The sequence below is a fragment of the Choloepus didactylus genome, chromosome 20 (assembly GCF_015220235.1).
Source record: "Choloepus didactylus isolate mChoDid1 chromosome 20, mChoDid1.pri, whole genome shotgun sequence".
Taxonomy (NCBI): domain Eukaryota; kingdom Metazoa; phylum Chordata; class Mammalia; order Pilosa; family Megalonychidae; genus Choloepus; species Choloepus didactylus.
Genome location: NC_051326.1, coordinates 44,889,171 through 44,913,230, shown reverse-complemented (window position 1 = coordinate 44,913,230; position 24,060 = coordinate 44,889,171). Strand labels below are relative to the sequence as shown.

Sequence of the window (24,060 nt, the reverse complement as noted above, 5' to 3'; positions counted from 1 at the left end):
AACATTGTATTAGGCTTATCAGAGACAAAGAATTTTTAGTTATTTAAATTTTTAATAAGATGTTAAAAATGAAGCAATTAACTAATAAACTAGTATGCTATTTTATATTTAATGTTTCTCTTTAGTTTTATATGAGATAAATGCAGATAACTGAAATATCTACATTTATCTAAAGTACCTCAAAATGAGAATAGTAGGATAACTTGGCTATTTAAAATATTTTTTATTCTGCATCTGGGTCATTAGAGTTATATCGAACTTTTGGTTGTATAATTTCAGTCACAGATTGAAAATCCTAGTGCAGTATTCATGGAACAAACGAAGACTTTCTCTGTGTTTACTGATTATCTTGGAAAGGGAGTTAAACAAACTCTCAGCTCTGCTGTTTATCTGTAAGTCACTCTGCAAGTCTCACCTCTCAGATTCCTAACTCCATTCCCTAGTTAATGGGATTTCTGATGCCAATCCCACCTACCTTTTGAAAGCACCATGTGAAATTAAAAATGAGAACCACATTAAAGTGCTTTGAAAATTGTGAAGCATTACATAAATTTGAGGAAGTGGTATTACCCTTGCATTATTTTTGTTGATGATAATCATGAAGCTGGGCTTACTGTGGTGGGTGACCATGAGAAAGCTTCAATCTTCTGTGGCTCAGAGGTGACACCGCTGGTCTCTGTGAGTTCCCTGTCATTCTCTTATACCGTTTCACACTTTGTGGCAACATAAAATTTAGGCTTTTACTCAGAAATATGCAGTTTACAGTGGAAAACACTCATAGAAATATTGCAGTTTTTCAACTTGGTGGAAACATTTCTGGACATCCTGTGATGGTTTCAATTTGTGCTTCTGGCAGTTCAGTGCCTCACAGGTCCTTGGCCCCTATTCCTAGAGCCCTAATTCTCCAGAAAAGACAGAGCATAGCCATCCTCTGTGATTCAGTGCAATAAAGACCTCCTCCTTGTCTCAAGGTTGTCTGGGGTGTGTGTGTGTGTGTGTGTGTGTGTGTGTAATTTTCTCTGGTCTTGGAGTTTTTTTCCCGTCAGGGAACCTTTTATGATTGTTTCCTTTGAAATTCTATACTAAGAAGGATATATTACATATATATTTTTGCTTTGAATGGCTTTATCTTATGCTAATTATTTTACCAGTTTCAAGGAAAAAAAACTTAGCTCTTACATAGACTCTGTAAGAGATGGCTGCTTCCCCATCTGGCATCACTAGTTTTTAGTTAAATTTGTGGGCTTAATAAAGCTTACCTATAGAACAGTGAGGATCATAAAGTCAGCGTGGTACAAATTAAAAACTACAAAACCACACGGAATCCTGGTTCTTCCCATGACAAAGCTTATCAAGGAAGCATTGCAGGTATAATTTTTTCCACCATCTTGAAGACAACCACTTGTTTTTATTTTCATTTTGGTTGTGTTTACCTTTTAATTTAATCCTAGAAACCAGGTAAGTAAGTGAAGACTGGTAATAATCCACATTCTTTGCAGAATGGATTACTATTTTTTCCAAGATGTACAGCAAAAATAACAAATTCTTTCAAGAGTCTCAGTGAAGGTATTCTAAAATTGTATATTTTAATGGGTTTATTATTTATATCTTAAAGTTATTTAAAGAAGTGATAGAATATTATACTAGTCCTATTTATTATAGTAGGTATAGTTTTATAGTTATTATTACTAAATTATCAGGGTAATAAAATAAGGTTTTGCATTTAAAGGTAGTTTGCATTATGGCTATTTGTAAACACTTCTGTATTTCCCACCATATAGAGATCCACTCATGAATAAGACTATAAACTGTCTTCTAAATATATAGGATAACCCTTGCTGGTATTCACTATATATATATATATATATATATATATATATAATTCAGTATCTAGTATAGGAGAATAGATGGTAGGTGGAAAGATGGGTTTAAACTTTGGCAGGCACAGTGAACAATTTTACTGAACTTCTTGGCTTCATAATCAAAGATCAGAGATCAAAAAGCTTACATGCCTACAAAGTCTAGGGAGATTGTGTAAATGACTTAAGTGTGAGGGGAAAATGCCATTATGGGGACAGCTAACTCCTGTGTAAACACATGGAAAATTCTGTATTAAAATACAAAACAAACCTCTGTGCTGGACATTAGCATCTGCTGTTACTTTGTAAACCCTGTTATATAGAGTGAGCCCAAGCATTCATTCTGCACCAGCTGAGCTGTTGCAAGCATGCTAAGGTTTCGAAGGCAACATGACTACAGAAATGAAGCAAATTCCATAGGTCATCCTCAAGAATTAGTGTGTCTCTGTTTTATAGTACTCACAATGAAATGGAGAACTCAGATATGAATGAGACTTGTTTCCTTCCCTTTAGGGGTTTGTGACTTAAAAAGGGAGTAAATACACACAGAGTAAAGTCTGCATCAATACCACTTTCAGGGCTTGCTGTTTAAAATGCATATCCCTAGACTCTTTCCAAGATTTACTAAGTCAGCAACCCGAAGAGTGCGGCCCAGGAATCTGTATTTGTAGTAAGCTCCCAAATTAATTCTGTAAATCAGCGGGATAGGATTTCAACAAGAGACAGAGGGGAGAAAGTATTCCAACTAGAAGCAATGGCACATGTGTTAAAATAGATTGGACATGAGAGGGAGATTGCAGTTCATCCATTTTGAATGAAGAATGTACTCATTTATTCATTTAACAAATATTTGTATGATGTTTACTGTATACCGGTGTTTGCGTAGGAGAGTCTAATTCCATTCGACATTTGTTTCTAGCAGTTATAAATTGAGCAATGGCTGAAATACAACACATACTGATGAGAGAGGCATCTTAAATGCAGGGAAAAGGAACTTTGTTTCCAATAAAGGAAAGAAAATCAATTACAGCAATCTATTTCCTGTAATTGAAGAAAAAATGCAACTTACTCACTTGTGAAATTAGGAATAGAGACCCCAAATGCAGAAAAAATTAAATGGGTTTTTAAATTATTAGAAAATCAACTATAAAATAATCTAGTGATCATAAATAATATTTATTATAAATAATATGAAATGAGTGCACACAAATTTCTATTCCGTATTAGCCTTAGAAAGTTTACAGTGATTTGTGTGTGTGTATATACATATTCCTTTTTATTTTGATGATATTAGATGCATAATGTAGTTTAGTAATCAAATGATGAAAAAGTGTGGCTCAAGACAAAGAAAAGAATAGATTCAGAGATAAAGGTCTGGGTTCAATTTCATGTACTTGACATGTGAACAGTGAATTTTTTACAGTACTGTATTTATCAAAGTGAGGTCCACCGATCTTCACATTTGTATCACTTGGAGTGTCATCACGTCACCTGAAGATTTCGGCCCCTAGCCTCTGGAGAATCAATCGTGATGTGTTTGACTAGGCCAGGGGAAGGTGCAGGGGGTGGGGTCAGTGATGATTCCTTCACGTTTGGGTTGAACAGCTTAGGAGTTGGCAGCACCACTCAATGATGGAGGGCTGGCTTTGGGAGGAGAGATCAGAGTTTGGCAGGAGATATCATATATGGTGTGACGCCCAGAGGTGAAGTCATGTAGTTTAACTATAAGGATCATCAGCACATACATGCTGCGGATTTGGAGGTAATTTGTGGGAAATAATTGGGTGACTTATGTAAAATCATGCAAAGATCATCTCCCCCAGTCCTTGTGTGGCAAGAAGATACAGACTTGAAACCAAAACCATGACCTGGTAGACACTTAGGTGTCTGTACCAATGAACAATTAATGGTGACAGATTTGACTTAAGGCAATTGTCTTATCTCCTGTCTTTCTAAGTGCAAGATATTAATATTCTCAAGTGGAATGATCACAAGTTATGTTACTGCCTGCCCGAATGATGCCACCCTTTTCATGGAGATACCATATTCTTTGCCCCCTCTGCTGAACTGGTAGGGTAATGCTTGCCAGAAGCTCAGCCGTTTAATAGTGGGCAAATGAATGCCTGTGTTCAGTAGCTCTGGGACCCTTCCCAGTGGAAAGCAAACTATATAAATGTAAGTGAAAATAACTTATTCATTTAGATCACAAAGTCTTGGGGAGCTGTAAGACATGGGATTAATTAGTTAATGTGTGTAAAGTGCTTTTATGGTACAGAATGCAATGTAAGCAAAGAATATTATGTAAGTAACCCTCAGAAACCAGTGGAACCCAGGGAGAGGCAGCAGGCAGCCTACAGCCTGGCAAAGGGGGAAATATAGGAAAATGCTTTAGGAGATGCTTGCAATGCATGAGCACATTTAATAGTAATTTGTGGAAATAACATGGTTTTCTCCAATGCATAACTATTTAGATTTCTGTTTTCTCAATGACAGTGGTGAATAGAGAAACAGCTATACTTAGAAGGAACATTGGACTTGGAGGCTGAAAACTAAGTGTGCACTCTGCCATTTTGCAGTTGTGTCCCCTTATATAAAATAATTAATATTTATGAACCTCAGCTTCCTCATCTGCTAGAGATCATGATACCTACCTCCCATGGTTTCTTAAATGAAATCCCTTTAAAATTTTGAGGCATTCTTCAGTTGTTTTTATTTTTTGTTCTCTTAAAAGTTATTTTCCTTCATCTTTCCAAAGAGACGCCATCAGTAAGGTTTATACTTTGGGTCATTTTCTCTGTGGTGGTAATAGATCGTTCTCTGAGCCATCCACAGCATCTGGTTTAATTTTACATCATATAATCATGAGTCAGCTGCATCCAAAGGACAGTAGGCCATGACCTGGCTATCTTTAACTAATATTCTGTGAAACTGAGCTAATCAGAGGTGACTGAGTTAGAGGTATTTCCTCATGCTATTATGATGACATAGTTATTTTCTAAGTATTTCCAATATCCTAAAAGTCAGAAAGACCAAGTAAGTTAGGATGAAGAGGAATTAAAACCACTAGGGTCTGTTTGTCCATGCCATTACTTGAAAATTAAGTCACATCCTCTGGGTCTTGGTCATTTAATTTGAAAAGTTAAGATCAAAAAAAAAAAAAATCTTAATAATTCCATGTTAAAAGCAGTTCTTTCAGACAAAGCTTCTGAAGGCCCTGAGTAGCAAATGCATCTCTCGTATCATTTGCCACTGATGCCAGATAAGGGAGGGGAAGCCTTGGTCATTAGGGATTCCAGAACCTTCCAACCACCTGACTGCCAAGAGATGCTACAGTTGGAGCTTAGGTCTTAGAATACAGGCACTGGGGTCAAAGGCTGAATTTTCACAAAGTATGCATTTGCTTGTTTGTTTATTAGTTTTTGGTGTGAACTGTATTATGCTAATTAAATTAATTTATTAAATCACTCATCAAATATTTAACTACCTACTTGTTGCCAGGCACTATTTTACATATTGGAATGTCTCAGTGCGTGAACAAGCAGAAAGTGATCCCCTCCTCATGGAATTCCTTCATCATGTGCTACACATTTTTGCATTGCTGTTTAAGTGATTTTCATTTTTTCTGTTTTTATTTGTGGAAATTATGTTTTAGCTCAATTATTTCCTATGCAAACTTTCCAAATATTATTATGATGATTTCATTTTTTAATATTTAAATCAATTTTTTATAACTTGTAGCTCCTGTTACTTTGAACTTTCTTTTGTGGTTATCATTTCTAAAAAGTCTAATTTTATCCTGTTAAACTTCAGAAAATTACTTTTTTTTTTCCAGAAGATTTAATACTTCTGCTAATTTTTAGGTGGCAGAATATTTTATCAGTATAATTTTAGTCATTGTCAAGTGTTTCTGTAGTTGTTGATTTTCTCTACTTGTAGCATTTATTATAAATTAGAAGGAAGACTGGTTGTTGATATATATATTTTGACTAGTTCATAAGAAAACTCTGAAGAATTTCCCTTAGATAATACATAATTTTTTGATTGTCTAGGATTAATCTAATGAAGAAGTTTCCAAGCTTTCTCAGTCCACAGTTCCCTTAGTGTCTGAAGAATATTTTTGATGGATTCACTAGGCCATGAATAAAAACAAGAATTCTGTTAAGTCTAAACATCTTAATAAAAATTTTATCCTAAAAACTGAGTACATCTGAAAAAAGATAGTAAACATAAATTCAACATAAAATTTTATTTTATTCTTAAATAGCCACAATTATTTATTAGTGGGATGTCTGTGTCTGTGGAGCACTGGAAAACTCCACTCTCATTTAATGGTCCACATTGATTTTCTCCCAGTACTTGCTTTTTGTCGTAACAACTGCAGAAAACCTAGCTTTGCAAATATATGGCATCATCAAAAGGAATGTAGTGTCATCTAATGTTGAAACTGTTAACTGCCTCGAGATAGTCGTGTTTGAGCCAAGTGTTCACAATGGTGTCCTCAAAAATGTAAAATAACTTTTACCACCTTGTATGTTTATTGTGGAACCCTGGGTTATCTTGGAACAGTTTGGGAACTACAAGTCTAATGTAGCATTCATTCATTTCTTAAAATTCCTCTGAGTACTTCACATACCACACATTAATCATCCATAGATAACTAAAAGCCAACTCTAGAGTCAGAATGGAAAAGTTAAAATATCCTGCTTCAAAGTTAACACACAATTTTATTACTTCTCATAACAACTGTATAAAGTAAATGTTTTATCTTAAAAGACGAAGAAATTGAGGTTCACAGCCAGTAAGTCACCTGCTCGAGATTATATAATGCCTTAGTAGTAGACCCAGACTTGAACTAAGGACTTTTTGGTTCCATAGCCTGAGCTAATTACACTTTGCTTTATTCTAACTTGTACCATACCCTGGAGAGGGGGAAAGATTTAGTCTGGGATAGAAGGGGCAATAGCCATTTCAAATGCGGGAGCAACCTTGGTCATAAAAGAGAATCTCATGTCTGAGGGAGGCTGCAAGATATCATTTAATCTCCTGCAGTTGGGCTCATATCAGGTTGGATTTTGAAAGTTAGGCCCCACAGTCTAGCTTTTATATTGCATCTCATAACACAGTTTTGTTATGAGAAGTTGGTGATCAAGAGAAAGAATATGTGATGGGGATGTGTGTCCATTGATGCAGGGGATAAAAAGAGGGGTAGGGAGGCCACTTTAGAGAATGTCACAGCAGCATTTGTGAAATGATGTGCATTTCAATGCATGTCACCGAAGGGCGAGACAGGATGGAGGTAAGAGATATCTTTACAGAATGAACTGGAAGGACTCTGTTCCATAATAGAAGAATGATGTTTAAAAGATAAAAGCAGAGAGAGCACAGAATTTCCATACATGGATGTTTTCTGTCAGAATCCCAGGTATTATTACGTTCATCCTGAACAAGTCTGAGGCACTGCTCATGTGTTTTCATGCCTGAACTGACCCAGACACTGCTGTGGTCTCAAGGAGCTCAGGGTTGGAGATACTATCTTGCCAGGATCCACAGTGTGGCTGGAACCAGGTCCCCTGTGGCCACTTCTGATCTCTCCTGGAGCCATTAGACCTTCAGACCTCACCGAGAGTGATGAGAACCATACAGCTGACCTGGGGCCAATGGGTGACAGCCTTAAAATTGCTGCTGATGTGTGACAGTACCCGAATTCAAGGGCTTCGTTTTAAGGGTGAAAGGGTCAGTTGCTTGTATGCCAGTGCTTAAGAATGGAGACGTCAGGCAAGAGACCTCTGATTTTTGAAGGCAAAACATTCCAGAAAGCAACATTTTATGATGCTACTTAGAGAGGAGGATACAGCTCTCCTCTCTAGTGTTTTTTCATGATTCAAAATTCATTCAACTAATATTCATGGAGTCCTTACTATGTTAGACACTATTCTAGATGCCAGGGATAGAGCAGTAGACTAAATAGAACCCCTGCCCTCATGGAGCTCAAATTCTCATGGGCTTATCCATGCATTCATTCAACAGAAATTTATTGGCTAGCCACTGTCTGCCAGGCACTGTTCAAACAGACAAAGCCTCTACTGTCATGAAGCTGACAGAAGGCATGATTCATAGAGTTAAGAAGAAATGACCAGAGCACCCAACTAAGAGCTGGGTCATCCTGCAGGGCCTAGTGAAAACCACACTCTGTCTCATCAGTATCTTTCTCATAAATAGTGACATAAAATAAGAATCAGGGATGCCATGAAAGTGAAAAAAAATTAGCAAAGGAAAATACATGAATATGGAGAAGGGGTGAAATTACAACGATGGAGCTATGCAATTGTCAGGAGTTGGCCCATCCTTTCCTGGGATTGTTTGGGTGTCAGTCTTAAAACTTTTTATTTTCTCTCCTTTTCTTCGCTTTTTTCTTTTTTCTTTTTTTTTTTTTTTTTTGGAGTGACTGCACAACATCTTTTTTTCCTATGTATTTCCTTCCCAAGTCACCACTGAGGACCCAGTCTTCAGAGGATTTACGCCAGCCCAGGCTTTTATTCACTGTGAAAGCCCTTGCCTATAGCTATGTTCTTAGAACTGTGATGGTCTTGGAGATGTAGGCAGTTGGATTTAATTCATTTGATTTCCTGATTTTAGATTTTTTGCTCTCTATTAATCTGTAGTAAAGGATGGGAAAAGCTTTTACACTAGAATAGTCTGCTTGATGGGGGAAAAATGGGGTAATCTTTCACTGCTCCTTTTTTATTTTTTGACTTTCCCTGCAAGGCTGACATTTTTATAGATGGGCAGCAAACTGATTAAAAATGTCTCTGCAATTTGCTGGTGTTTAGTTTTTCATTTAATTTATCCTTTCTGATAACATGAAGTCCCCTGACACCATCATATATCAATTTAATCTCTCAGGTTAAAGAAAAAAGATATCAAGGTACCTGTAAAGATAAGTATGGCTAACAATTATGTTATTTAAGTAGCTTATGAGTTTTGGGAAAAAGAAAAAAAAAATTAAGAAAGCTTCCTGAGTTACATGATTAAAAAAAAAAAAGAAAAGAAAAAGGCAGATGCATCAAATTCTCCTGAATAAATCACTCAGAGCTTTTGTCTCTCCATGAAATTTATCACAAAGTCCTTAGCCATACAGATTTCAAGAGAGGGAGAGAAGTAATTGACTTCCGCAAATCTGTAGAACAGATCAATGTACGGTAATTTAAAAACTATTCCTCATCACCATCTTCCTTTACTTATTTTTGTCACAGCAGTTTTTATTTTGGATAAAGAAGGGCAATGCAAACCAAAGTTAGCACTATCATAGGGTATCTAAGCAAGAAGAAAAAGTCAAGAAGAATAGCGTCATGTTGGGCAGGGACAGATTTAATTCTTCTGGCTATTAAGTAAGCAGGATTTTATGAATGTCAAACCCATTTGTGTTTCTATACAAATGAATAGAATTACAGTATGTTTCAGCCCCAAGGGGTCTTAAACATGAATTACAACCTAGTTTCCTAAGAATCAGACAATCATAAATGGCAAAATTGAGTTTATACTTAACATTACATCGAACATAATTTAAGCTTGTTTTAATGATTATGATAGTGAAATTCTTTAGGCTTGTCAGTGTGAAATCAATTATTAACGGTCTAGGGAAATCTAGTACTGCTGACTAATAGAATACTATTTGACAGCAGCATCCATTCATTCGACAGATGTTTCTTGAAAAATCTGTGCCGGGCACTAAGGTACAAGGTCACATATAAAGTTCATGTTCTGTGTTCCCAGTAAATGTTCAGTATAGCGATTAAGGCAGGCAAGTAAGTGAATGGTTAAATTGAGCTAATTGTTCATAAAGGACATATGCCTAGACCGCTATAGGGGACCAAAAAGAGTTATTAAACCCCATCAGAGGGTTAAGTGGTGGCTTGAGCCAACCTAATTATTTCATTCACCCTTTGATTTGACTTCCTGATTCTTAGAGTTTTGCTCTCTATTAATCTATAGCAAGTTGGAAAAGGCTTTACACTAGAATGTTCTAGTGTATAGAAGACTGGCAGTTGGTTAGATGAGGATAATTTTCCAGAATTCTAGGAAGAAGGAGAAACAGGAGAAAAGAAGTGGTAATCTGTAGGAGGTGTGATAAATCTGCGTGCGCACGCACACACACACACACACACTCTCACACACATCATCTAGATTATAGCAGCGTAGTTCTGCTCTTCTCTTTATGTACAATCTGCAGGGAAATCGTCATTGGAGCAAGTGGCAGGAGGTGAAACATATCTGTAGTCAGTCAAGAGCCCTTGAGGGGTCCTGTTTTCCAGCCACCTTTATTTTTACGCTAATAAGTAAACTCATTCCCTTCTCTTTTCTCCTCCATGAAGGAAAATTAGATTTTCTCTACAAAAGTAATCAGATTATCATAGAGAGAGGTCATACTGGAGTAAAAAATAAATTCCATTTTCCAATAAAGTTAATATTGGAGTCCTTCCCCGATCCCAAATACTATCTTCTGTCTCCAATCTGGGAAAATTTATTGTGTTAAGTGTGAAAAAACTTGTAGTAAAACTTATGCCGTGGGCCATAAAATTACTTACTTTTAACCCACATGGAGCACAGAAATATTGTCATGGGCTTGAAAGTATTATGAACTTCTATCGAACATTTCACAAGGGAGATCAGTACATGTGTGTCTGGGCTTGGTTTTCTGTGACTTTCTGTGGCACTTCCACCCAAGAGACATCCAAGGTAAATATTATCGGCAGTGAATTTTACATTAAATTATATTTGTGAGCTAAAATATCCTTCCTTCTTTTATAAAAATGAAACTATTATAAAACATTAATTTGATCACGACGTACTTGTGCTAATGAAAGTTGTCTATCATGTCTCATTAAGATTCTCAAAAATTAGAACATTATGTTCCAGCTCTATATGTGAGTCTGTCATGATAGAAGGAATGAGATTAAACATCAGACTATTTCTGAAAACTTTAGAAAGTTTTACAGTAAATACATACCTTGCATTTTGCTATGACTTGATATTGTCAAATTCTTAGAGACTGTGCATGGTTAAATATTAGAAATTTAAGAACTTGAATCTAGATCCACTTTGTGTTAGTGATAAACTGAGTTTGTGCCATAACTTGGCACCTAGTCTGTAAAGTAAATCTTAAATTGCAAGTATTTGGCCATGTGGTATGATGGAAAGCATGTGGAGTTTGGATTTTAAACAAACTTAGCCTTAAACCGTGGCTTATCATTTATTATTCATGTATCCTTGTGTGTACCCCTTAACTGTCTCAGCTTCTATTGTCCCATTTGTAAAAGGAAAGACAGTGAATTAGCATATCTGGAAACAAGTAACATGAGGCCTATCACTTATTAGTCACCCAATAACTGTTGATTTTATTCCATCTTAGTGTTTCTATGGGTTATGTAAGGTCTATACTTCAGATATTTATTGTGAGTATTTAAACATGATGTAGAATGATGAATGGAATAATCAAACATTATAGCTAGAAGGGACCATTTTTTAGAGATCCTGCCCTTTCAATTTTCTCCCCCAAGAAGGAAAATTGTTTAGCGACAGAATTAGAGCTCAAGTGCCATAAATCTCAATTCAGTGCCCCTTTGGTATTCCTTTATGGTTTCCTTTTGGAGATGGAAGAAAAGGATAAAGAATATGAACAAATGGACAGGGAAGCTGAAGGGCAGTGAGGACATCCTCTCCCAGGGGCTCCGTGACACCTGCTTGCTTTACAATCAAGGTGAAATGATGTCTATTTGCACCAGCGCAGAACAAGGCCAACTTGCTCAGGCAGTGGAGGTACCCATGGCAGACACCTGGAGTCCCTGTTAGGGAGAGCTACGCAGGGCTTGGGTATGGTTGCAGGGTCCTTCTGATGTCTCCTTCCATTCTTTCCCACATCCTGATGAAATAACAGAGAAAAGCAAAAGCAGGTTTCCAAACCATGGCAGGAAAGCAGTCCACTTAAATTTTTCTTAGAACTCAGGAGGCAGTTACAAGTCAAATTTTCACCCCAAGTAATGGAATGGTTTTGCAGATTGGGAAATATCCCTTGAGATCATTGTTGATATTGTAATAACATTTTTTAAAATTATACTTGGTATAGTATAACAATTTAGTCAACATAGCCTAATCATCTATTTTATACAAATATGTGTATATATATATATATATATATATATACACACACACACACACACACACACACACATATATATGTCTAAGTCTAAATATATAGATATGTCTAAAAGTCCTAGTTGCTGAATGGACACACATATATAACCATTCCTCAGTGAATTAAGATGTTTTATGGGTGCATTTAGATCCTTTCCCATAGCTCAGCTGTTTGATTTGCCTTGTGTCCCATAACTGCACTTTATTTTAGATTCTTTGCCAAAGCACATATTTATTTTTCTTTCCTCCGTATGTTCCTGGAATATTTTTTGCTCAAGGGAAGAATTATATCAGTCAGCTTCACTGCTTTATCTAGTCTATCAGATAGAAAAATATGTGGTCTCCTGGCCTAAACTTTCACAATCTGTTGTCAAGAACCATCCTTACTTTTTCTTGTGTTCTTTATTTACAAAACTGAGTCATGCACACATTAATCCTCTTTTGAACACATGGAGCTGATGTCAAAAATCAGCAATGGTGTTTGGGTTTTATATTTGTTTGCTTTATTTATTTATGACTTTACTCTTAGCTAACATTTATTTCATTACATTTCAATCTCAAATGGAAACAATAGACACAGCTCTAAGAAGTAAAAATCATCACTTTGGTGGTTTAGAGCTTAAATGAAAATACCTATAAGTAAAGATCTATTATTGTGGCCAGTTGTGGCAGTTACCTTCTAACAAGACACACAGTTAGGGGTTAGAGAAGGGCGTGTCAGAAGCGTGACCATGAAGCCAAGGATCAGAGGAACTTGGAAGAGTCATTAGCTCCCAAAGGACTGCCTTCAGGCAAGACAAGGTTAATTTTAAGAGGCTACTGGTTTGCTTAAAAGTATAAAAATAGGTAATTTCTCAGAGATTATAATCTCACATTATAATGTTCAGCTCTGTTCTAGTTTGCTAATGCTGCTGGGATGCAAAATACCAGAAATGGATTGGCTTTTATAAAAGGGGGTTTATTTGGTTACACAGTTCAGTCTTAAGGCCATAAAGTGTCCAACAGAGTACCTTCACTGAAGGGTGTCCAATGGCGTCTGGAAAAACCTCTATTAGCTGGGAAGGCAAGTGGATGATATCTGCTCCAGAGTTCTGGTTTCAAAATGGATTTCTCCCAGGACGTTCCTCCCTAGGCTTCAGCTCCTCAAAATGTCACTCTTAGTTGCTCTTGGGGTGTTTGTCCTCTCTTAGCTTCTCCGGAGCAAAAGTCTGCTTTCAAAGGCTGTCTCCAAAATGTGTCTCTCATCTGCTGCTCCTCTCTCAGCTCCTGTGCATTCTTCAAAGTCCTTCATGGCTGTAGGAAGCTTGCTCCTTCTGTCTGAGCTTTTATAGGGCTCCAGTGAACTAATTAAGGCCCACGCTGAATGGGCGGGGCCACTGTCCATGGAAATTATCTGTCACCTACAGTTGGGTGGGTCACATCTCCATGGAAACACTCAATCAAAGAATTCAACACTAAGACATGTGCCCACACAGGATTGCATCAAAGACAATGGTGTTTTGGGGGACATAATACATTCAAATCAGCACAGGCTCTTACAGTTAGTAGGCCATTAATTTTTCTTCTCTCGTTGGGACAAAACCTAAACTTCCAGGAAGTGTCTGGTGACCAGTGGTGTGTTCTAGGGTTGTGTTCAACTCATCCAGAAGTTGGCACTTTCATTCACTCATTCTTCCTCTTATGCTTTTGCTATAATAAATAGAAATCCTTATTCCAATGGCTAACCTTAAATAGCAACCGATGTTGATGAGCATAGCATTTGGTTTAATGTGGGATTTGAAGAAATGAAAACGCTAAGGAAAAGTTAGGTATTTCTCTTGCTATTTTTCAACTACAGTTAATTACTGCTTAATCTTGCCCTGATTCCAAAGTATGAATGGAACACAACTTTCAAACTCACCTTGAAACATTTCAGGAAAGGTCCAAGACTGGTTGCAGTTTCCTTCTACTTTGATAGAGAATCATATCTGTGATTATTTGCTAATTCCAGGAAAGAGCTAAGGTCACCTTCCACCCACCCCATCAGCATTCTGACCACTCAAGTGTCTTGAACCTCCTGCTTTTCACAGCTGGAAGAAAAACAAATAGAGGGACAACCTTATGAGCCCTAAGTTTGCTGCTGTGGTTCCCCTTTGACTGCGCTTTTAATTAGGAGGAAATGGTTTGCCCACTGGACTGCCTTCTTTAACCCCAACACTTCTAACTTCTGCCCTTTGAAATTTATCTCTGCACCTGGAGCTTTCATACACATTATCCCAGTTCTTCATTTTACCTGTTTTAGGCTTCCTACAGATTGTTTGGTGCCTCTGCTGTAAACGTCCACCTTATTTCAGGAGTTAAATGATTAAAAAAAAAAACCCACATAAACCGGTTTAAAAAAGGATAAAGTGGCTTTTCTGTACCACCTCTGTATAATACCAAAGAGCCTAGAGTGTTTTATGGACTTAATTTCTTTAATCCCTTAAGTGCCCAAAGAAAGTAAATGGCAATGTGTATTGTTCCCATTTTGCAATTTGGGAGAAATGATCGCTTAATATTTCAGAGAAGTTGGATGTGAATTCAGAATGAGAACTCAGCTTTCCAAAGACCTCATATCTCGCTAGGCATCCTCTGGGGCAAAATGGCCCAGAACCAAACGAGGCTGCAGCAGTAGAAGAAACGCATCTGTAGTTTCTTTAAGGATAAGAAAAGTAGACTATTTTTGAAATTCAGCAAGATGACTGTGTGTCACCAGCTTTCCAAGAAAACTCAACACCTTGCTTTTAGCACCTTTGGTAGAACCCAAATCAACACTCTGGAAATCTTAGTACTGCATAATAGGCGTTATGGCCTGGTATGTGATGAGTTCTAAATTTTTCTTTAATCTTCTTTATAATTCAGGAAGATGAAATAAATGCAGTACTGCATAATTAAATTAACTCTCCAAGTTGCCTATGCATGATAGTTTTAAATAAATGTGCTTTTCTTTGTATGCTGGCAATCGTAAGTTGTGTTTTTAAAATACATTAAATAATTGGGATATCAGTAATGATAGAATTATAATATTTTTGTGCTATATAGAGGTGATGATAAAAATTTTTAACTAAAACCATAAAAATAATTTAGAATTCATAGCATAGACTTGAATTTATACCCAGTGGTTGCTAGAGAATAGATTGAAAATCATTCAGTGCATAACACTAGCTGCAGTGCACAAATAATCATGTGAAAACAAAATGACTAGTAGATGGAAAATTAAATCATTCTCTTAGAAATTAAGATTGGATTCTTGTTTGAGTAAATGCAATTAAAATATTTGGTGTATTATACAAGCCAATTAAGTGAAAGCATAATTTAATTTGTTTTTATTTGAATGGAGAAACACTTGCAAAGGATTATTGAATGTTGTTCATATTATGTTTCTATCAATTTCATAAAGTTGAATAAATAAATCAAAAGAGATATGCCTTCACAGAAGACATAAACTTCTGTTTTTCAGACTATTGAGGATCCAAATTATAGTTTTTTCTCTCATATAACCAAATTTGTTCTTTTAAAAATTCATGTATAATTTACATATAGTGAAATGCCAGATCCCTGGTATAAATAAACCCATGTAACCCACACATCAATAAGATGTAGAACATTTCCACATTCTGGAACATTCTCTCATGACCCTTCCCAGTTAAGAGCTTGCCACCGATAGCAAACGCTCATCTGATTTCTATCACCATAGATTAGCCAGTTGCAATATAATATAATGATTTGTTCTTATTGTGTATACAATGTGTAAGGCATTATACTTATTATACCTATTACAGTCTGTTGAGAAATGAATTTGTATTTGATCACGTTATTTAATCCTTAAAATCTGAAAGCAGAATAAATATACAATATTGCAGCAAAGAAAACATACTGCTTCCAAATGATGGGCCACAGTTGTGATGGGCATGTCCTCAGGAGAAAGGATGTTGATGGATGTTCCAATAAGAAAGAGAGGTGACCAGCCATGATGCGGGTCATAAATTACACACTATTTCTTTTCTGTCTCCCGCAGTACTCTAAGGCAAATGCCTTCAATATCTCCTGTGAAAATCCAGGACATATTTTCTGTTTCTTCTACATGATTAGTTGATAGTTAACATTTTAGGTGAACATAAATGCCACAGAATAATCAAGGTTGAAGGTGAAGAGAGGAATTTTATGAGGGTGGGTTCATGAAACTTTTCATGGGAGATTGCATCTTTCAGAACATGGGAGAAGAGTCGTTCCTTTAATAGATTTGATACAATTGATCTTCGGCTCCAAAGAATTTCTACTTAATATTCGACATGTGAAATGACATTATTTATTATTATTATTCTGTTCCCATAAGTAATCTCTCTTTCATAGTGTTTTAAGCACTGTATAAACCCTGGCTTCTACTGCAAGTTCCCAGCAGGGTAGTTAGTTCAGAGTGACCACTGTTCTTATTTTGGATTCAAATGTGAGAGAAGGGCAGACGGTGTTATTCACTGAGATCCCCAGACTGTTTATGGTTAAATAAAACTTGAGTCTCCTTCCTACACGTATTAGGTATGTGTTAGACTGCCACGTTACTCAGTTCATGATTGGTTTCTTATAGTCCTAATGGAGTTTTATCAATAGGAAACGAGGGTTCTATTCAGCAGTCATCATTCCCCATCATTCTTTTATCATTGCATGACAAATTGAACATTTTCCTCCCCATAGAACATTTAATCACATCTCTGTGTTCATTGGTTTGCTCTTCCATGGGTGTCTGTGCTTCCTCAGAAAGGCAGAGCTTGTAGGTGGATCGTTTCTGAGCGCGTTCTGATGAGTATAAGTCATGACAGAGGCTACAACATCTTCAGGTTCCTCAAATCCAGGCCTGGTCTCCTCCCACGTGGCAACTAAAGATAAAGGAGTCCAACATTCTTCCAGCCTTGAGTGTTAACGCTTGTCTACCTAGAAGCTGCACATGATAGGGCAATGGCAGCCAAGGAGACTGAGTTTTAGAACTTTTACCATTAACTCTCAGCTTATTTTCCAGTTTTCCTGGAATGCCTCACCAAATAAACACTGGAGGTGAAAGGGAAGGTGGGGATCAAAACATTTTAACAGCACAGCAAGTATTCATTAAATACCAATAAGAATTCTGAATTATTGGAATGGCAGTTCTGATAACACATTCCTTGTTATCAGAAGTTACTGTTCCTTAGGCAACTATTTATTGTACAGCAGTTCTGTATTAAGCACTGGCTATGTATGGGTAGTAGAGAGATGAAAATACGGTTTTGATCCTGGATCTAGAGTTGTTGTGCAGGAAGGTAACACCTAAAAAATAATTACAGTAAAGTAGAATGTTTATCAGGATGGAAACATATACTGGATCAACAGGATGGAAACTGAAAACCTGGAACCATCTCATCTCATCAGGTAGACAAAATGGTCCCTAAAGATATATAATAACACAGGCTTTATGGATGAATAATTGCCAGATGCTCTGCACAGATGATGAATGCTGTGGGAATTTCAGCAGAGGAAGGGTTCATTTGTGTATTAACAAATTATTAATACCAGAATGCATATTTGAATAGGCCCCAATTAAAATGTGCTGAATTAAAATATAAAAAGAGCACTCTGTATAGCCAAATTTATATACTTAGCAACATATATGACCCATAATGTGTAAACAAGACAACATTATGTGATATTACCATAAGATAGATGATTTCAGTCTCAATTAGTAAAAATATACACCTGTATTATCTTTGATATACAGCTTATTTTCCGCTATCTATTTTAGTTACCCATGTTGAACTAATGGCTGGTCTCCTGGACAAGTTCACATGAAACTGTCTTAATAAATTGTTGTAGGAATAAAAAATATTTTTGTACTTTCTATATATATATTACACTATTTTGTTCCATGGGAAAGGAAAGACTTTTTAAGGGACAAAGTTCCTGTCTTCAGGGGTCTTGTAATCCAGTTGTGAAAAAAATATGTATAATAATACAAGTCAGATAAAATTAAAATTAAGCTTACAAGCCAAGAAGCATATAATGAGTTTCTGAATGTATAATATAGATAGAAAGGGATATTACAATCCATAGGAGAGATGACTCAGGGGAGTGAGTAGAAGTGAAGGCTGGGAATGGCAGATAGTGGGACAGCATCAGGAAAAGAATGAAGAACAGAGTTAAGGAGTGTTCATGAATAGACAAACTTGCCTGGTAATAGGAGAGGACCTGTCAAGTGGAGTTGTTGGATATCGGACTTTAAAATAAGATGGGGCCCATTCATTAAAGCATGTAGATATTTATTTCAGGGATGTGAATTTTGATAGGAGCTGTGACAGTACAAGGATCATTCTAGTTTGATTCACTTGAGATGACTTTGGTAGCTGGACACAGAGCCATTTAGCATTGTTAATGATGGAAAACAAGGAAGTGAGTTAGAGTATAGTTACAGAGATCAGATAATAGGATGAGAAAGGCCATATCAGGGCAATAGCAGTGGACATAGAAGAATAAACAAATGTGTGCATGAAGAATGGAAAAAATATGGTGGTTTAGGAAAGGAAGGACTCTGAAGTAATTATAATTCATAGAATAAGCAAAATAGCTATAGTGAAATAGATGACCAATTGTCAATTAGCCTGGCAATGATTTATGTTTAGATTATAGATTTGGCAGTGTTTGATGTGTGTGTTTCCTGATAGTTGACCTAATTAGTTGACCTTACTGATATATAGAGTGTACTACAAAAAATAATTGCAAATGTTTATTTGCCAGGAAGCAGTCGAAACATATTTACTTGTTTACTAATCATGGCAGCCTTATGCGATAAATGTGAGTAATTACCTTGCTTTACAAATGAAAAACTGAGGCCCGGAGAAGCTGAGTAACTTGCAAAGGTCACACAATCAGTAAGTGGGGAGTCCATATACAAATACAGGCAGTCTGATGCCAGAAATCACATTCTTACCACTCTGATATGGTAAGAAAAGATAAATTTTATCCCAGTGTTACTGAAATCATCACAAATCACTATTCCATGACATCTGAATTAATAAAAGTTTACTCTTTTTAAATTATAATTCTGAATCAAGCATCATAGGACAGCAAAAATTTTGCATGTCTCCAGGCATAGATTAAAATGCTGCCTTTGCCATTTATTAGATGTGTAACCTCGAGTAAATTATTTAACATCTCTGAGTCTCCATTTATTTATTAGTGATATGGGAATAATGATATATAATCTATATCATTTTGTGGAAATTAGTTGAAATAACATATAAAGAATGATGCCTTCAAATAGATTTCTACAGATGTCAACTATTAATATTAATATTATGTGACAATAATACAACTTAGATGGCTGAAACCCTTTGGGAAATCAAATATGTTTTCATTTTGTTTAAATCTATTTGGTCTCACAAACTTGTTTAGTGGTCTGTATCTTGTTATGATTTATCATTCTGAAACTATGCTAGAACAGACCATTTGAAATTTTAAAACTCAAGACAAACCAAAAATAGCATCCCATCTTTACACACTGGATAGTAATCATTTGTGATTTATTATTTTAAGAGGTGAAACATGGTGAAAATATATATAGCTGAAAAAATGTAAGGTAAATTAGATTATGAAACCCGTGGAAAATCTGTTATCCAAAAGTTACTTCATTTCTTCCTTTATCCATGAGATAATAATTTAAGGAAAGCCCATAATGAGCCAGATGAGGACTGGATGAAAGAGACAAATAAATGTCACTGTGGCCGTTCTTCAGTAGAAATCTGTGTGGGATCGGTGAGGACAGGAGGGAAGAAGTGTCTGTTCTCCTGGAAAGTTGGAGAAAAGTCATCATTAAACATTTCAGAGACCGGGTGATTGACCTGAGTCCTGAAAAATGGGAGAGGATTTGCCAAAAAGGCATCGAGGTTGGGGTCGGGTCACAGAGGTTAAGCAGAGAATGGAATTGGGGAATGCAGTGAATGCGAATGGTGTGGCTTAGGAGACAAGAAAGCATTCCATAAAGCTGAAATATAAACTGTGCGAGAGAAGTCTAGAGGGGTAGATATTAATAAGAAGACTATCTAATCTTCAATGAGTTCTGGCTAAGTTTCAAGCCCTGTTCTAAGTGCTTTGCAAATACTCTTTCATTTAGTCCTTACATTATCCATGTGAGTTAAAGAGATGAGTTCACTGAGTTGGAGAGATTAAATTGCCCCAAATCATATGGCTGCTAGGCGGAAGAGGCAGGTTTCAAATCTAGGTTGGTCACTCCAAATCCAAAACCCACTCTGTCTCAGTAATTTCCAGAGGATCATACCCTTTTCCCCACCCAGATGCCAGCATTACCAAGACCCATGTGTGCCATGGTAAGAAGATAAGATTTTACTTGAGAGCAAAAGGATGGAGAGCTATTGAAGGTTTCAACCCAGAGAGTTATGGTATGACTAGTTTCTCAGAAAAAGAACAAGAAACGTGCTATGCCTTTTTCATGGTACATCTTTAGATGCCTCTAGCAGAGGTAAAACACTGGTACCGATAATAAAAGTAATAGTTATGATTTACTGCACACCTGCTGTATACCACCCTTGTGCTAGTGTTCAACTTTATTATTTCACTCATTCTTGTAAACAACTCCGTAAGAGAAGTGAATTTACCCATATTTTGAAGTGTAATACACTGGTGGCTCTGAGAGTTTATCTGTCAAAACTTCAGGGTTAAAGATCAATGAAAATAAAACCAGGCTCATGTGACACAAAAATTCTTTTGGTGGTGTTATCCTGCCACATGGATGGTGATTACAGCACAACTAGGCTTTCTGCAGGCAAAGGGACACTCCTAAAGGGCTGGTATATTCGTCACTAAAGTCAGATTAAATGTTTTTAAGAAGCAGGATAGGATACTTAAGTTAGCTATAAAAGCGGATCTTTGGATGTGGTGGGTTGTTTGACCAAGATTCTTAGAACTATCATTTTAGAAAAGATTCTGATGTCTACTATGTCACTGACATTAGAAGAAAAAGACCAAAACAAAACAAAAAGCAAGCGAATCCAAGATTGGTGGAAGAAAATCATACACCAACTTTTAAAAGAATATTCAGGAGATCCAATTGATAAGTTTTAATATTCACAGATCCCAAACTAGCCCAGGCAGATCATACTCCAGAATTGAAAAAGCAAAGGTGCCTCACAAATGTAGACTTTTTACTACCCAATTTCTCTAATCTTGGGGGCCTCAGAGCCTGTGGCTCCCAGAAATTTAGAGCCATTTTACTTTCTCCATCCTCCATCCTTTGACTGATCTCAAGTTTGACTAGAGTGTGGTGGTTAAGACTTTGGACTCTAGAGAGCCTTTCAGGGTTTGAATCCTGCCATTGCCACTTAAGAGCTGGGTGATCTTGGCAAAGCCACTTTGCCTTTCTGTGCCTCGGTGTCTTCATCTGTAAAATGGGAGATTTTGTGAAGGCTATTTTCAGAAGGTTGGTATCCGGATCAAAATGGATCTATATGTTTAAAGCATTGAGGCAGGCCTGACCATGGAGGACATGCCATGGTGTTGTTATCACAGATTTCCCATCGAGGTTGAATGTGGAAAATTTGGGAGCTTTTTGGGTTTTTAGCAGAGTCTGTGCACATACCATAAATATATTGGTTTATAAATTTATTTCCTTCTTTTTCTAATAAGAATCAGCTTAGAATCTGTCAGTGACAAAATTGTGACAGGATAGAGAAATAGGTGGGGATCAGAATTCTTAGATCTCTCTACACTACACTGCAGATTATTTAGCAGCGTACTAAGCTATACCAATAGTCGTAGCTAGCATTTGTGTCTAACTCCACTACAGCAAACTTCCTATAACTTAGCTTGTTTGAGCTTCATGATAACTCTGATAAGAAAGTATTATTATTTCCATTTTTTGTCTTCTGATACCTAATGAGATAATAAGTAGAGAAATGTTTTGTAAATATCTGTGGGATTATGTTAAAAATTGTCACCTGAACTCACCCTAAGATGGATCGGTGTTGTCTTGGGGTTCCTCTGGATCTATCCTGAAGGAGTGCCTCAACTGTATTTGCCTTTCTCAATACCACTATTTTCGCTCACCCTTAGATGACCCCCACCCCTGCCCTATAATACCTACCCCATATCTGTTATACAGACATTGTTAAAGTTTGTTCCAAATACTACATGGTATTTGAGAAATAGTGTGGGTCAGAAGAAAAGACCAGGAGCATTCTTCTTTATTTACATTGCATTTTATATTGCATTTATTAAGTAAAATATATAAGCTGAAGCAATCGGTAAAGTAGCAGAAGTAGATCTTTACCGTGATCTGGTGTAAATGGGGAAGGCAGTTATTTTGAGTAGCTGCATCAAGATGCAGGGCCAGGGGTTGCTCTTAAATACCTTTAAAGACAATATCATGTTAGCAAAATAACACTGACTGTGCATTAACTGTAATGTAAAAATAGGGATAATAATAACAACACTTGGGACTTGTGTTTTTCCTCATGAAATTTCAATGCATCTCACAATAGGCACTGTGACTCATCCTACAAACAATCCCGAGGGAATTAAGTATATGTTACTTCCCTTTTTGGCAAGCAATTGGACTGTAATTCGTTAGTACAATGTCTGAGATGTCAGCAACTGGAAAGACATTTCCTTCTGTTAAACACTGAAAAAAGTCTTCTGGTATTGTCCCCCTGCCACAATTTCAGGATGTGACTTTCTTAGGAAACACCAACTTGTCACTCCAAAATGTTTAAAAAAAAAATTCCAAATATAGATGATGGAAAATATTCTTAGTCATACATGCTACCTTGCTGTGTCACATTACAGAACATCTTCAACTGTTTGAATTAATATTACAGGGAGTTTGTGGTGGATTTAGACATGTCCCCAACATCTACATGTCCTGGTCCTGTCAGTGTGAACTCAATTGTAAATAGGATGTTTGAAGATCCTAGGAACATAAGGGCACACTGAATCAGGATGGGCCTTAAACCTGTATGACTGGAGACCTTAAGGGCAAAGGAAATCTGATCATGAAGTACAACCACAGGAGAAGACAGAAAGCAGCATGTCGTCATGTGACAGAGGCAGAGATTGATTGCCACTAAGCCACCACCAGAACACTTCAGACTTCAGAGAAAGCATGCCCTCCTAATACCTTGATTTTGGACTTCAAGCTTCCAAACTGTGAGCCAATAAATTCCGGTTGTTTAAGCCAACCAGTTTGTGGTATTTTGTTATAGATGTCCTGGAAAACTAAGACAAACCTGGGCAAGAGTTTCTTGCATCCAGTATTGAAAAGAGGGATAACAGATAAAAATACTAGAATGGTAGGAAACCCAAGCAATTAAAGTAGATATTCAGACTTCCAATTTGAAATAGAAAGGGAGTCCTTAAATAAAATTTAAGTCATCAAACTAAATACGATAGTTAGAATATTAGACTTTTTAGAGGCATGTTCATCACACAACAAAGAAGAAAAGTTAATAGTTTCTAGTCTTCGTTTACCATGCAAATGACGCATAGTAAAGTAACATTCATTTATACTCTGGTGATTATGAATTTGTGGCAATTATTTAGCTAAGGGCCAAAGTTTACTTTTGTCAGTGAGGAAAAGATCGTTTTAATTATTCAAAAGCATTTATTTAGCAGCTGATGTGTGACAGACCCTGTGCCTGGGTATTTGGAATGTACAGATGTTAGGACAAGGTCCTTCCCCTCAAGAAGTTTACAGTCTGCTAACGATTTGGGTGCAATATGAAGAAGGCTATAATGCAAATTATACAATAGGAGTTTGCACTCTGGGAGTAGGAAGTAAACTGCAATGCTTCAGAGAGGCAGGGCTTGAACTGAGGTTGCAAGAAGCAGGAGTTTGTCAGGTAAGCAAGATGGGGAGAGTAAGGGGAATGGAGAGATAGTACAAAAACTGGATAAATTAGGCATCTGTGGTGAATATAAAGGCACCAGGGTGGCCTAAACTAGCTCATGGCTTTATATC

General features: G+C 36.7%; 1 protein-coding gene across 2 annotated transcripts in view; it reads left to right on the top strand.

The window, feature by feature from the left end:
• Positions 1 to 24,060, top strand: part of DLGAP2 (DLG associated protein 2) — a 666,966-nt gene that overhangs the window by 79,281 nt on the left and 563,625 nt on the right. The gene's annotated exons all lie outside the window — the stretch shown is intronic.